At 47.4% G+C, this 15,259-nt stretch overlaps 1 protein-coding gene across 5 annotated transcripts in view; it reads left to right on the top strand.

Moving 5' to 3' along the window:
- Nucleotides 1-8,099: 8,099 nt before the first annotated feature.
- PCBP3 (poly(rC) binding protein 3) overlaps nt 8,100-15,259 on the top strand; it is a 215,770-nt gene continuing 208,610 nt past the window's right edge. For all 5 annotated transcript variants that reach the window (XM_054579258.1, XM_054579216.1, XM_054579224.1 and 2 more), the window contains exon 1: nt 8,100-8,279. The gene's annotated coding sequence lies outside the window, so the exon portion shown is untranslated. The remainder of the gene's footprint in view (nt 8,280-15,259) is intronic.

Raw genomic sequence — 15,259 nt, forward strand, 5'->3', positions numbered from 1 at the left:
TCTTTTGCCCCGTTCTGGATCAGTCTCTCTTAGCCAGAACTTGGCTAGTCTGAGTTGTTTGCCCTAAAGGATCAAGCCCTTGGTTGCCTTGCGTTTCATGAGCCATGGCTGCTGCAACTACACATTTATAGTTATCACTCAGCATGGACACCAAGAGCCCCAGTGAATCTGTCGGTTTCACACATCTTCCTCCCTGGCTCCACCAAATAGCAGCAAATCTAGCTCTTCCTGGGATTTGGGGTTGATTACCATCAGTACAGTAAGTCCATTCTTTGCTTGCTTGTCCACAGGCATGAAAGCCCAAAGTGGCCAAATGGTCGTTATGGCTTCCAGTCTAGTTGTAACCATGGCAGAAGCATTCCCCACCCCTAACACGGAATCAGGACTTCTCACCCAGAAGAGCATAAGACTGCAGTGACAGGACCACTGATCATGCAAGTGGTTCAGCAAGAGTACTGGTAAGAAGAGCTAAACTTGCATCTATACTTTGGTTCCTGGAGCATGTATTCAAAGTACTAGAGACCCAGCGCCATTTATTGACTGTTGTTCCAGCACAAAGCCTATGTTCCAGAGAACAGTGACTGACCCCTGCAGGGTGCTGGCCCAGAGCTGACACCTTAACTGAGCCACTAACAGGCCTTTCCATCATTCTTTCCAGATTGGCTTCTTCTAGGTAATGGGGCACATGGTAACACCAGTGAATGCCATCGTTATATACCAATTTTCATACCTTCTTTGCTTTTGTAAAAAAGATTTTATTTATTTTTAGAGAGAGCAGAGAGAGGGAAAAAGAGAAGGAGAGATGTGAGAAACATCGATCGGTTGTCTTTCATATGTGCCCCATCAGGGGACTGAACCTGCAACCCAGGCATGTGCCCTGACTAGGAATCAAACCAGTGACCTTTCGCTTTGTGAGACAATGTTCAACTAACTTAGCCACACCAGTTAGGGCAGCACCTTCTTTACTTTGAAATGGGTCCCATGTGTGAAATAGTTTTGTTATGCAGCGTAACAAACCACATAAAAGCTTAGTGATTTATTATTAGTATCTCCCACTATTCTGGGGGTTGGTAGGTTAAGGGGAATTGTTTTCACTTTGGCCCCTCATGAGGTTGAAGTCCTAGGGTAACTAAGGCTGGAAACATCTGAAGACCTCTTCAGTAGGCTGAAATGGCTGGCACTGCAGGGGTAGCAGGGGTACCTCTCTTTCCACTCAGCCTCTACATGGGATGAGTCTGGGTCTACTCACAGCATGGCAGTCCCTGGTCAGTTGGACTTCTTACATGTTGGCTGGCTTCCTCCTGAGCAAGCATTCCCAGAGAGAAGAAATGGAATCTACTTAAAGCCTAGCCTCCAAAACTGGCACAGCACCACTCTTGTCATTTTCTACTGGCCAAAGAACCCACCCAGTTTCAAGGAGAATTATGAACTTCACCTTTTGATAGGAAGAATATCAAAGGATTTGTGACCATCTTTAATCTTCCATAGACAGCATATCAATAGATTAGGAACTCTGTACGTCATTGGATGGGGTGCTGGAAGACCCATAGGACAAGGAAGCAAAGCTCACACAAAAGTATACATCAACTGCTGTAAGAACAAATCACTCTCTCATCCAAGGTTATTTGTCTGCCTCCAAGAGGTTGGCTGGTCTCCCCAAAATATAGTGCCATATCAGTGTTGGTCTGCACTGCTGGCAGGCTAGGCGCTCAGCTGTGGTAGTCATTAGATCAGATTTGATGAGGGGGAAGGCCATGCTGTCGGAGCCTTGTATAGCCATCATCCCTTTTCTTGCAGCCACTTTGTTTATGGGACACTGACATAAGCAGTGGAGTAGCTGAGGAAAGGGGCTGGCTGGCGTCTGCTGATGAGCTATCCTGTCTACCTAGCTACTTGTTACTTTCTTTGGAGGAGGTACTTTTTAGAGTGTAACATTATTAGGCACAAAGATCTTCTTGCACTGGGCTTTCTTTTGCAGGGCTGGCCACATGCCTCTTCCCCCAAACTTCTTCTTTCCAATTTCTAATCTTGTTCCTTGTAGGTCTATGACCAACAGCCCAAGTCATTTGGTTTTCTTGTCTTGGAGCCTCTGAATATCCTTACCTGTGGCAGGTATCATTCCATATAAATGGAATGAATAATTAACTCTTGTGTTCAGAGCTCTTCTACTGGGAGGGTTGACCTTCAGCAACTTTAGGGTGGCCCAGAGGGTGTCATGATGTGGCAGTAGTCCATTTCTGGCTGGCACCAACATATTGTGCTGACCTATCTGTGTTTCAGGCCAAAATTTCTTCCTGGTCTATCATTTACCATAGAGAACCCCTATGAGGCCATGGTATAAGTGGAAGAAGAGGTACTGGTGTAACAGAGGTAGGTGATGCGGGGTCTAGACCACCGGGAACTTTCTTGTGCCTCAAATCCTGCTCAGACCTGATCCCCAGTGCACTATGTCCTTTATACGGTGGACTGCTACTGCACTCAGTGGATCTGATAGTACCAAGCTGAAGTTCCTGGTGGCTGTGGTACTGGAACTCAGGGGTGAGAAAGCAGAACCTGTTCCACCTCCATCCTCAGTAGCTGAGCTGGAACCTATGACAAAGATGGAAAAAAAGAGGCACCTGGCTAATAAGGGCTGAAGATTCTCCTCTGCAGGTATGAGAGTGATGGGGAGATACACCACTATTTATGAGTGAGCTGGATCACCAAGCTAGGCACAAAGGAGGAACAGACCTGAGGTGTGTCAGAGTATTAGGCTTGGGGAGGGAGAGAACCTGCCTTTGCACTCTGTCTGGTAGATGAATTTTTCTGCTGTTCTGGCTCTGTCCACAGGGCCTAGTGTAGGACCTTTGGCCCGGCATCTTGGGGAGTGCCTGACACAGCACACTTGAGACCTTCTAAGGATTAGATTTGCAGCCTTGCCTTTGTTCATGAGTTTGCAAACTCCTTAGCTCCTGCTGGCCCCGGGGCTGTCAGAGTGCATGGGCTGGCCTGGCTCACAGATTCCCAGTTTGTGATCCCTGAGGTTGCAAAGCGGTTTTCCTCCTTGATTTATATTTTAATAGTTTATTCTCAACATTTACATTCTTGCATTTTCACCTGAAGATTCTCATCAGAGGTCTTTGATGGCAGGAGTCAAATACTAATAAAGTAGAAAGACAGTGCAATTGGGAACCTATGATATAGATGGAACCCTAAGAAAATAGGGGTCTTAAGTAAATAAGGGTGTGGAGGGTTGGGCCAAGCCTGTCCCCTTACCCTCTTTCTATCACAAGAGTGTTCTACTAATCAGATCAATATGTTTAAGCCACCTTCACTGATGCTGATTGGAGATGCTTTTATGTCAATAGAGAAGTTTCACATGACCCTAATCAAAAAAGAAGCAAGTGAGTAGGAGTCCATTTTAGACCAGTAGATATATGTAGACAAAGCAGGGGCATCCACAGTGCCCAACATTTAGTCACACAACTTGACTACACATTCTCCCTGCAAGTGTCAGAAGTTTTGTGTTTCCCTCCCAGTCTCTACCTGCCGCCTGCAATGGAGGGAGGGAGGGAGGGAGAGATGGTGGTGAGTCAAAGATAGTAGTTCTCATTGTAGAGGCTTAATGGCTGAGGCACATGGAGGAGGGCTGGAATTTTGGCTTCCACTTTCACCCTGAAATTCTTCCAAAAATAGAAAGAAAGTCTGGGTGGCCCAAGTTACTGCTGCTCCTGTGACCTGTGAGCGGATGTGGTGGTTCTTTTCAGAGAAGAAACAAGAAGGCAGTACCTCTCTTGTTTACACAAAATATTAGAAACCTTGCATTAAAAAAAAAAAAAAAAGAAAGAAAGAAAAGTGGGGTGGGGCCCAAAGGATGCTAAAACAAAAAACAAAAAAAAACGGTCCAGAGTTTGACAAGTACTTGGGGGTTTGGGGCTGGCTGATCCAGTTCACTCCCTTCCCCTTTCTGTTTTTTTCTTTGTCTCTCAGTCTCCTCTGTCTCTCTCTTTCTCTGTTCCTCTTTCTCTTTCACTGTCTCTGTCTCTCTTTGTGTCTCTGTGTGTCTCTTTACCTTTCTCTGTCTTTCTGTCTGTCTGCCTCTCTCTCTCTCCTTCTCTCTGTCTCTGTCCTTCTTCCTATGTGTCTGTTTTGTACACTGCATCCATGCTCACCGCATCTTATGCAGCCCATTTCTGGCAACACCATCTTCTGAGCCCATACCTTAGAGGCATGATTGGTCCTAGCTTTGCTGCCTCTGGGACCTGCCCACAGTCATTTAGAAGGTGGGTTACAGGCACCAGGCACTGGGGGAAACCTCTTGATTGCCCAGCTTAATAAAAGTCACAGTGGGCCCTGGCTGGTGTGGCTCAGTGGATTGAGTGTTGGACTGCAAAGCAAAAGGTCGCCAGTTCAATTTCCAGTCAGGGCATATGCCTGGTTTGTGGGCCATGTCCCTGGTTGGGGGAATGCAAGAGGCAACCACACATTGATATTTCTCTCCCTCTCTTTCTTCCTCCCTTCCCCTCTCTCTAAAAATAAATAAATAAAACCTTAAAAAAAAAACCCACAATGGGATATTTCAGCAACCAGGTAAGACAAGTCAGGTGCTATCTTTTGGCTCTGATGTTGCAGTGAGGAACCTTTGTGTGCTGACCCATGTACCTGTTTCCCGATTTTCACAGCACCACCCCGGCTACCACAGAATCCCCTCTGAGCTCAGCAGACCCTGCCTCCTCCAGGCAGCTTTTTGTGAGGATAGTTGTGGCAGTGCAGGGAGGGAGTGCAGGCCCGTCACACTTCAGGAGTGGCTTGGGGTTTTTGTCCTAGAAGAGTGTTTCTTCCTCATTCTTTTTGGAATGGTATTTTAGCACAACTTCCCCTGCACCCCGTTCGAAAAATTGTGTTTAGGTGAGCATAAGCGTGGTTGCGATCACAACGTGAGTTGTCACTGTGGCAAGCTCATAGGGGTGAGGGGGTGGGGGGAGGTCCTTCTGGTGCCCTACACTCCATAGAAGACCTCTCCCCATAGCAGGGGTGAAGGGGCCCCTGCAGCTGGGGGTCCTGAGTTCCCTGTGCAAGGGAGCGGGGGGGGGGGGGGGAGATCTACACACCTGGGAGGACATTAACACTAATTACTGCTGGGCCTGTTTCTGTATGTAACTATTCTACCTCCCTCCCCGCCTTGTCCGTCTTCTGAAGCCGTCTAATATGGAGTCAACAAGGCTCCCGTCCCCACCTCTCCAGATGCTCCAGCCTGTGATAACGTGGCCACACTCCCTGGTGGCATGGATGTGTATGACAATCAGGAAGGCCATTGCGATGAGACTTGCCAGGGTTTAGTCTGACATCATTCCAAGCAGATGATAATTATGTGGCTCCTTCCTTCCCCGCTCCCCTCAACAAGACATCATGGAGTTATTTATAAACACGGGCCCCTGGGTGCACTTCTCACGGGTAGGACTGCGGTGACAACGGCGAAAGCAAACTCACGATGCTAACATAGAGGAAGCACTGCAACCTGGTGGTGGAGACCCGAAGGCGGGCTGGTCCTGTTCAGGGGGCGGAGCTGAGCCCAGGCCAGCTCCGCCCCGCCCAGCTGCTGTGGTGTGGGGGTGGAGGCTGCTCCGGGCGGCAGTTCGGCTTTCACAGATCTTCTAGCTTATGATAATATGCCAGCAGACACGGATTGTCTTGTGTGTCAAGGGCGGAGGCAGGAGATGAGCTGCTCTTTCCTCCCAGGAACTGGAAATAATTGAAAGTTGTTAGGGTCCAACATGCTGTCCCGAAAACACTATCATTACTTTTCTAATGACTATCTGTGTCTTTCAGGAGGCGATGAAGGCAGCTGAGAGGCCTCCGGCTCCCGGAGAGGATGGGGAAGTGGGAGGCTGGCAGCCTGTAATCTAGGAGGGAGGGTGGTTTGGAGGGGAGAGCTGAGGGTGCTCTGATTGTGCTTCCTCTGTGCATTCTGGCTTTGGGAATAGGGTCCTCAAGGGTCCCTTTGGCCCCTTTGCCTGCAGAGTCAAACTGAAGCTGACAGAGCCACGAAGTTCGGACGCTGGGAATCCTTGCAGCTTTGGTCTCCTGGTCCAAGTCCTGCTGGATGTGCTGCCATCATTCCTTCTTGTTCAAGTCCCAGTGTCATGTCCCAGTGTCTTCACCATGGGACCACAGAACCAGGGCCTTGCTTTCCCTCTGCTGCTACATTCTCCTTCTTACCCCCAGGGCACACAGTTAAATCACATCTCCCTGCTCTGAACTCGAAGGGTGTCACCAACACTGCTGGGAGCTGCTCCCGTGGTCCTTACCACCAGACCTCATCTTAGGAAGTACTCATGAACCCTGCTGCTGCCTTTCCAGGTAGCCCCACCCAGACCCTTCTCACTCTCCAGCCTGCAGCCTTTCTTATTTAAAGGTTGTTTTTGATTTACAAAAGTGACATGTGAGGACAGGAGCACACAGCTTCCTGCCCTTCCCTGTTGCCAACCCTCTCAGGTGTGGACCCTCCAGAACTTTCTCTCTGGGTGTTGCCCAGCCTTGTCTGCCTCTGGGTGCCAGCCAGGTGTATCTTGTGTCCTGTGGTGAGGTTCCAGTACTAGGCCATTTTTAATGCTTCCACACACAGAAAAGAGGTCATAATGGTAACCTTTGAGTGGGTGGGCTTCCTGCGGTTCTCTTTCCACCTTTCTGTGCCCAGGAAACAGCAGGGTTCAGAGGCCCAGGAAATGCCTCCTGTCCCTGTCTAAGAGCAAATGGTGCCAATGAAACCTTGAGCACCATTTGGGAGAACAGCAAGGGATGCTTGTGGAGGACACAGCCATTCCCAGGAGCCTCCTCAAGCCCTGCTCTGGCCTCTGGCTGCCCCCTCCTCTTGCTCGGAGGTGAAAGAGGATGAGCAAGCATGAACACTATGCCGGGCTCCGGGCCCGGTGAAGGCGACGTCCTAGGATTCCGCTTGGCCGGCTACCTAGCTCCCTGGTGATTCCCGGGGGTCTGAGGCTACCGCAGCGCTTGTGACCTGACTCATGACGTGGATGCTGCGCTGGAAGAAATAATTCTTGCTGAGAATAGGCCACAATGCACAGATGGGACACGAGAGTTCAGAGCCACGAAAATGACCGGAATAGAAACAAAACAGCATACCGCAGCCCAGGGGGTGTGGAGAAAGGGTAATGGTACGAAACACCCGGACTTGCTCTGATCCCAAGGCCAGCCCAGCTTTTCAGCCGGTCTCGGTCTTCGTCCCGGGTCACCTGTGGGCAGGTGTGCTGACCAGGCACCTGCGAACGCCCACGTGTAAGCCCACCTGCGCCCCTGGTCGGCCCCACGGGCAGACGGGAACACTGCCGATAAACAGATTCTGAGGCGTGGAAGAAGGGGACATCTACCAGGGCGCTGGGGCAGATGGGGAAATCGGGCTCGCTGTGGGCGTCGGAGCTCAGCCGGGTAGGGGAAGGGGCCGGGGCCGGTGGGGGACTCGGCGGGGTCTCGGGAACAGGCCCAGGGTCTGGGAGGACTGTTTGCTTTATCTATCGCCGAAGGACCCCAGCCCTTGGGTTAGGAGGAAGCGGTCACTCGCTCTGGGCGAGTCCAGGCCCACTCCGCGATTCCGACGCTGAGATCTCCCAGGCCACTCCCTGGCCAGGGACCCGCCCTGGACCCACCCTATCTGTGGTTCCACCCGCTGCCCCGTCCCAAGCCCCGCCCAGGCTAGTAACCGGTCCGCGCACGGTCGCACTCAGCTCCCACTTACAGCCCCGCCCAAGCTCTGGCCCTGCCCCCGCCCCGCCCAGTGGCCCACCCCCTCGGAACCGCCCCAGGCCGATGACAGGCCCTCCCAAGACCCTGCCCCTTGCCCACCCCAACTTTTCGTACTGCCCCATTGCTATTGGCCCGGTTCAGCCCTCGCCTCCGCAACGTTGCTGGTTTCTTTCAGGAGAGCTTCATGGGCTCTGATTGGCCGTTCACTCGCCGTTCCGTCGTTCGATTGGTCTGCGGGGCCCGCTTTCGCGGGATTCTGCACTTGGAGGGGGCGGGGCCAGTGGCGGCGCGCGGCGCAGGATTGGTCAGCCGCACAGAGGGGGCGGGCTCGCGCCGCGCGCAGCGCCTCGGCTGGAGCGCTAGGAACCGCTACCGGCGCCTCAGTCGCCTCAATCGCTTCAGTCGTTTCAGTCGCTTCAGTCTCTTCAGACTTCTCAGACTCAGTCGCCTCAGGCTCCTCCGCCACCTTCCGGATCACCCCGTCTCCACTCCTGACCCCGGCCGGGCCTCCCGCGGGCTGGCCCGTGGGCACGCTCTCGGTGAGTGAGTGGTCACGGGCGGGGCCGGGGGCGGGGTCCACAGGTGGAGCTGGAGTCTGGGCCGGGAGTCGGGGTCCGGCCCGCTGTCGGGGGCCGGGTGTCAAACCAGTGTCGGGGTCCGGGCCGGGCGGTGGTCGGGAGGCCGTGGCCAGGGCGGCGACCTCCGGCGGCCGCCAACTTTGGCCACCGGCTTGCGGGTGGAGGCGCACGTCTCGGGCCGACCCAGCCCCTGAGAGGCGGAAAGAGCGAAGGCCCCGCCCGCCCTGGTCAACTTGGGCGACAGCTACCTTGCGGGTGGGCGGGTGGACCGGCTCCCCGTCACCCACCTTCCTCGCGAACCTCCGATTTAGCGCCCGGCGGGCCACCTCTTTGAGGAGCCGGAGCGGGCCGGGGGCCGGGCGGTGGGAGTAGGTATTTGGGACTCGCGTGACGAGGTGCCACCGGTCTCCCCTTCCCCCACTCCCTCAGAAGTTGTTGGCGAGACAGTGCCTTCAGTAACGGCTGGATGGCCTCGCTTGTGGGTGAACAGCTGCCACGATTTTGTTCTGGGCTTTATGAGGCTTAAGTTTCAGACGACTTAAACTTGCTCGCATGTGACTGAGAAAGATTGTGGGGGCAGCATCCCCGGCGCCCTGTGCGGCGGGACGCGGGAGCTGCCGCAGACGCGCAGGTCCAGAGCGCGACGCAGGGGAGCCGGACCCTCGTGGTGCCCTTCGTGCCCCCTCCCTCAAACACCGCAGCTGCCCCCTTGGCCGAGGTGTCTGCGTCGCTCCGTGGACCCGGTGTCAAAGCGAGGAGCAGGTTACCTGGGGGGCAGGTGCACATTCCCCTTTTTTGGTCACTGTATTTTTTTCCTTTTATTTGGGGGTGGTTCAAAACGTGTTTCTTATTGCTTCCACAAGTGTTTTGCTCTGGAAATATTGTTCAGTGAAAGTTTATTTCTTCTTTTTTGCCTGCTGCTCCTTTCTGATTTTTCTCTTTCTACTCCGAAGTACATTACGCAACACATTTCAAAGCTAACAAAAAGTCAGATCTTAAAGCTTGTGTGTAGGGTTGGTTATCTTCCTTCTGCCTTCCCATCAAGGCAGCATAGACTTCAGGGCCTGTTTGCCCTGTATGTGAGCTGACAGAGCACTCTCTGGGTTGATGAGGACTTATGGTATGCGCTTCACAAAAAGGAATACTAGGGCCAGCAGGCCTTGACCAGAGGCCTTAGAGACTAGCCTGGGTAACATAGAGACCCTCCAGTTCACACCATTCCTCTGGCACAGGCATGAGCTGTTGCCCCTTTTTTGTTCTTTGAACTTGACTTAGATTGGGAACCAAAGTAGTGTGCAACGGAGCTTCCCTGTTGAAAGCCGCTGATTTCCAGCCTCCTCATGCGCAGGAACAACTCATAATCTTAAAATGTCTCAGAGAGGCCCATTTTGGTTCAAGGGACTGAAGATCAGTGGCACTCTGGAGGGACTGTTGGCAAGATCCCAAAAGACCTCATTGATCCTAACATTAGAGGAACTGGAGTGGTTTTGGGTGGCATTTTCAGTCTTGAAGATCCACTGGAAACCAAGCATTCTTCATATAAATGTAGTCACTGACCAATTGATGTAGGTCACTTTTGAGTATTATTGTCTTTCTCTTGTATGTAGATGCTGTTGTTTATACAGTGCAAGTTCATTAAATGAGTTTTAAAATTTGCGCAACTTTATGTATTTTCTTAGTTAATACTCAATATTATAAAGTTATGAAAAGGTTTGTGGTAAAAGGAGACTTTATAACTGAAAAGATTGGGTATCCTGTTTAGAATTCAGGGTTTTGTGACTGATGTTGCCAAAGGTGGTGCTTATTACTGGTGATATTGGACCTCAGAACATCACTTTTTTGGATGTCATCATTAATACTCAGGTTTAGAGAAAATGTACAGCTTTATGGTTACTTTTTTATTTATGAGAAAATTTAAACACTTGCTCATTTTGTTAGATGTTTAAAAAGAAGCTGTCTCTTTCCCTGTTGTTAGAAGGAGGCTCAGAGCATGCTGTGTTTATATTTGTAAAAGTCCCATGAGGTCCTTGAAACCATCTAGCCATTCGAGACTGGATGCTGTGTTTTAGTTTCAACAATTTCAGTTCCTTGACCTGTAGCCAATTTCTGGACCCATAGCCATGTGTCAGTGACAAAGTCATTCCTAATTTCACAGAAATCTCAGGGCTTTATTGTAAAAGTGATCACTGAACCAGATTTTGGTAGATAGAAGTTGTTCCCTTAGGTGAAGAAGGCTGGCCCTTTGGGCCATAACAGAGAAAAATACCCGCTCATGCATTAGAATGATCCCCACACTTAGACATTAGGATGAATACTATGTGTTTTGGGCAACTCTGATTATCTTAGTCCGGTGACAAGGACTGTATAGGCAAGCTGCGGGCTACTGTCCATGGTGCTGAATGCGTGTCATCCGTTTTTTTTTTTTTCATCCTCAATTTTTCTTTCCAGTATGAGAGTGGTTTTGGAGTATGTTTTAAAATGAATTTCAGAGTTCACACTATTAAAGAAAAGTCAAACAGGGGAATTTCGTTGAATTTGAAAGGAAGTGTGCATTTTAAAAACTCAAGCCATATTATTGTCTCTTTTTTATGGAGTGGACAATTGTGCAGACTCAACAATTCCATTCCCTTGCTCAGTTTCCTCCTCAGGTGGAAATTTTCTTGCTAGCCATGGACATTAAGTAGCAGATCATTGAAACCAAATGAGATCATGGTTGATTAACAACCACCCTCTTAAAAATGTACCTTTATTATAACATATACAGATATTTGTACATATAGGCAATTTGTTTTTCCCTAAATAGCTTTAATTGTAGCACCCCTCACACTCACTGGTATTGTGCTTCCCACCCTTCCTGGAGGGGGGCCAGAGTTCTCTGATTATGTGGTGGGGCTGTTGGACAGTTTCCAGGCATTCCTGCTGAGTTGTAGCAACATCTACTCTTCTATAATTTTGAGAACATCTTTGTAAATCATTAAGAGAAATCCTTTATTTCTCTTGAGGTTAATTTTACCTGTTCTTTTAGAATTGCCCCACAGGTTAGCAATAGAAAATAATGGCTGTTACTTTTGGTATAGAGTTTCTTCCACACGATAGTAAATTGTGCATCAAATTAAGCAGTGGATTGCTGAGGTGTTTTTGTTATGAGCATTTTAACTAGTTCTTTGGCCCTATTGGTTGTGCACTTAACCCAGGTTACTCTTCACATCTGTTTTGTTGAGGGAAATCCAAGGCAGCTTTCTTCTGCCTCCTCCAAGCTTCAGAAATATTCTTTGGGTGCTCACTCTTTGCCAGGCTCTGTGATATGACCTGGGAACCCACAGGGAAATGAGACAGTTCTTATCATTGAAGGACTCACCACTTTGGACCGAGGGAAAAGCATGTAAACAGATGGTTACAGGAGGCATGCTCGTGGCTGCAATTGGGATATACAGAAAGCTGGGTTAGTGTACTGAAAGAGGGGTGATTCATTTAGGCTAGAAATCAGAGAAGGCTTCAAAGAGGACATAGCCTTTGGGCTGAGCTCTGGAGGATAAATTGTAATTGTTTGGGAATGGATGGATATAAATTAATGGAAAAAAAGGCAAGAAGGTTAGTGTAATAGGAGAACAGGGTATGTGGTGATGCTGAGGCTGGTGGCATGGAGGGTATTTTGAAAGGGTTGAGACTCCACTAGAGGTATGTGTGTAGGGGAAGGGTTGAGAAGAGACTGTGTGGTAGGTAGAATAATGGCCTTCTAAAGCTGTCTACATCCTAATCCACAGAACCTATGAATCTGTTATATTGCTTGGCAAAGAGGATTTAAGGTAGCAGATGGAATGAAGGTTGTTGCTAATCAGCTAATTTTATTTTATTTTACTTTTTAAAATATTTTATTTATTTTCAGAGAGAGGGGAAAGGATGGAGAAAGAGAGGGAGAGAAACATCAATATGCAAGAGATGTGTGAGAGAAACATCTATTGGCTGCCTCTTGCACGCCCCCAACCAGGGACCTGGCCTGCAACCCAGGCATGTGCCCTGATTGAGGATTGAACTGGCGGCCCTTCAGTTCGCAGGCTGGCACTCTACCGACTGAGCCACACCAGCCAAGGCTATCGGCTAATTTTAAAATAAGGATATTATCTTGGATTACCTAGGTGGGCCCAACGTAATCACAAGGATCCTTAAATGTGGAAGAAGTAGGCACAGGAGTCAGTTTCAGTGATATGAAATGAGGAAAATTATCCATCATTTCTGGCTTTGAAAATGGAAGGGGTCATGGGCCAAGGAATGAAGGAAAAGCTGGGAAAGGCAATAAAATGGATTCTTTCCCAGAGCCTCAGAAAGGAACAAAGCCCTGCTTACTCCTTGATTCCAGCTCATTGAGAACCATGTCTGACTTCAGATCTAATCTGTGGAACTGTAAGGTAATTAATTTGTCTTGTGTTAAGCCACTAAATTTATGGAAATTTGTTAGAGCAGCCACAGGAAACGGATACAAGTTGGGATTCTGCTCTAGGAAGTTTTAGCTGGTGAAGTTTAAGGAGGAAATAATATAGTCAGATTGGCTGTAGAAGATAAACTGATTCAGCTGCTGTTTGGGAGGAGGTTGCCCTGGGTAAGCATGGCATCTGATATTATCTTACCTGGTCTAGGTCCCACTTGAAGCCTTTCTCCTAGTAGCCTGCTTAGTCTCCCTCCACCCCCTGCTAATTCCATGTCCCACTGGCCTCCCTTTCCTCTGTGCTGGGCCCTCAGGAGAGAGTGGACCTGGTATTCATCTATAAGTGAGATTGTGGGGTCATAGGGTAGTTCCATTTCCAACCTCAGGGATGCTATTAAACTACTTTTCAAGTGTTTGTTTCTTCCCATCCTTGCTAATCCTCTGTATGTTCAGATGTTTTAATTGTTGTAAGTCTAATAGATATGAAATATCTCAGTTTTTCATAAAGTATTTTAAAAAATATTTTATTTTATTTATTTACTTTTAGAGAGAGGGGAAAGAAGGAAGAAAGAGAGGGAGAGAAACATCAACGCATGGTTGCTTCTCATGGGCGCCCTACTGGGGACCTGGCCCACAGGCATGTGCCCTGACTGGGAACTGAACCAGCGACCCTTTGGTTCACAGGCCAGCACTCAATCCACTGAGTCATACTAGCCAGGGCAAAATATCTTACTGTTTTAATTTGCCTTTCCTTGATTACTAGTGCATTTGGGAACATCTTAAGCATTTAGGTTTCCTCTTCTGTAAATTGTATTCATATATTGTTTGTCCAGTTGTTGCCTGGGTTGTCCTTTTTTATGGCTTTTTAGAAGTTCTTTATATATCCTATTTGTACCCTATTTTTGTCCTTTTAAAATGCTGTTTCAATGAACAGATGTTTACTTTTAACGTAGTCAAATTTATCAGTATTTTCCTTATGGCTTGTGGTTATTAAGTCTTATTTAAGATATTCTTTGTTACCATAAGGTCATAAGATATCCTTCTCTTAAATATTTTTTTGAATATTTGCTTTTAATATTCTACTTTGGACTTATTTTGTGTGAGGTGTGAAATAGAGACATAATTTCAGAATTTTTCTAGTAACATTTCTTGAGTACCATCCTTTCCCTTGTAGTGCTACCTTTGAAACATATCAGATTTCACAAATGTGTAGATCTGTTCCTAATTTGTTCATGTAAATAATAATTTTATTTCTTCCTTCCTAGTCTTTAAATATTTTATTTATTTTTTGTCTTATTCCCTCTATTTGGATCACTAGATAAAGTTGTGGTAAGGCTAACAAATATTGTTTTTAACTTTAAAGGGAATTCTTTTAAAGTTTTAAATGTAAAGTTTGCTTTTTTTTGTAGATTCCTTTTATTAGGTTAAAGATGGTCTCATCTACTAATAGTTTGATAAAATATTTTTAAAAATTTTCATTACTACACTTTGAATATTATCAAAATTTTTTTGCATCTGTTTAGATGATATTATGTTGTTTTTTTCTTTAAATTGTGACTGAGATGAAATATTTTAATCTTTTAATTTCAAACCATCATTGATTTCTTGGGATAAACTGTACATTGTCATGATATATTACATTTAATAATTATTATGGGATCCAAAATGGTAATATTTCATTCAGGGTTCGGGTACATATGTTCATTAGAAGTATTAACCAATCATAATTGTTTCTTGTATTACTCTTTTTCAGATTTGGTATCAAGATGATACTTCATTATCTCTGTAATTGTTTCTGAGAAGAAGGGATTTTTTTCCCCTGGAAGTTTGGCAAATTGCTTCTTAAATGTCCTAGATCTGGGCCATTTTAGAGCATGGAGACTCTTGCAGCAGCAATTAATTATTTTATAAGGGTTGCTGGTTCATTCTGCTCACATTTCGTTGGCCAGAGGAGTCATTTTTGCCACACCTAGTTTTAAATGGGGTAGGGAATGGAGTCTTTCATGTCCTGGAAGTTTAGGACAACTGGATCCTGGTAAATATTAGTACTGTTTACCATGCCGCGGAGGCTAATTCATGTCAGTGCAGCAGAATTAGCCAAAACTCACACTGTGTTCCTCTCTAAGTCTCAATAATAGGTATTGCAAGTGTGTTGTTGATCAAAGGACCAATTAGAATGTGAAGTTAGATATCCTTTTGATTTGTGTTCCTACTTACTCTCTCCAGAACCCACCTTGGGAATGTCTGCCTTTCTACTTCTTATTTCAGAGGAAGAGTCTCCATTTCTCATTCCTTCCCTTTGATCAAAATCTTAACCATTCTTCAAGGCTAGTACAGGACCTGCTGAAATTAATTGTCTGTGTTAACTCTGACCCATGATGAACTCTCCCTTCAATTCTTAACAGTACTGTACTGCCTTCGCAGTGTAGAGAGCAAGGTTCAGTTGTGTTTAGGGGTGGTTCATTGAGGAGAAGAGTCTTCAGATCCAAGTGTAAGCTTCCTTTCTTTGCTTGGGCTC

This window comes from Pteronotus mesoamericanus, unplaced genomic scaffold (genome assembly GCF_021234165.1).
Source record: "Pteronotus mesoamericanus isolate MK-2021 breed Mesoamerican mustached bat unplaced genomic scaffold, CSHL_Meso_final contig_116, whole genome shotgun sequence".
In the NCBI taxonomy this organism is placed as follows: Eukaryota; Metazoa; Chordata; class Mammalia; order Chiroptera; family Mormoopidae; genus Pteronotus; species Pteronotus mesoamericanus.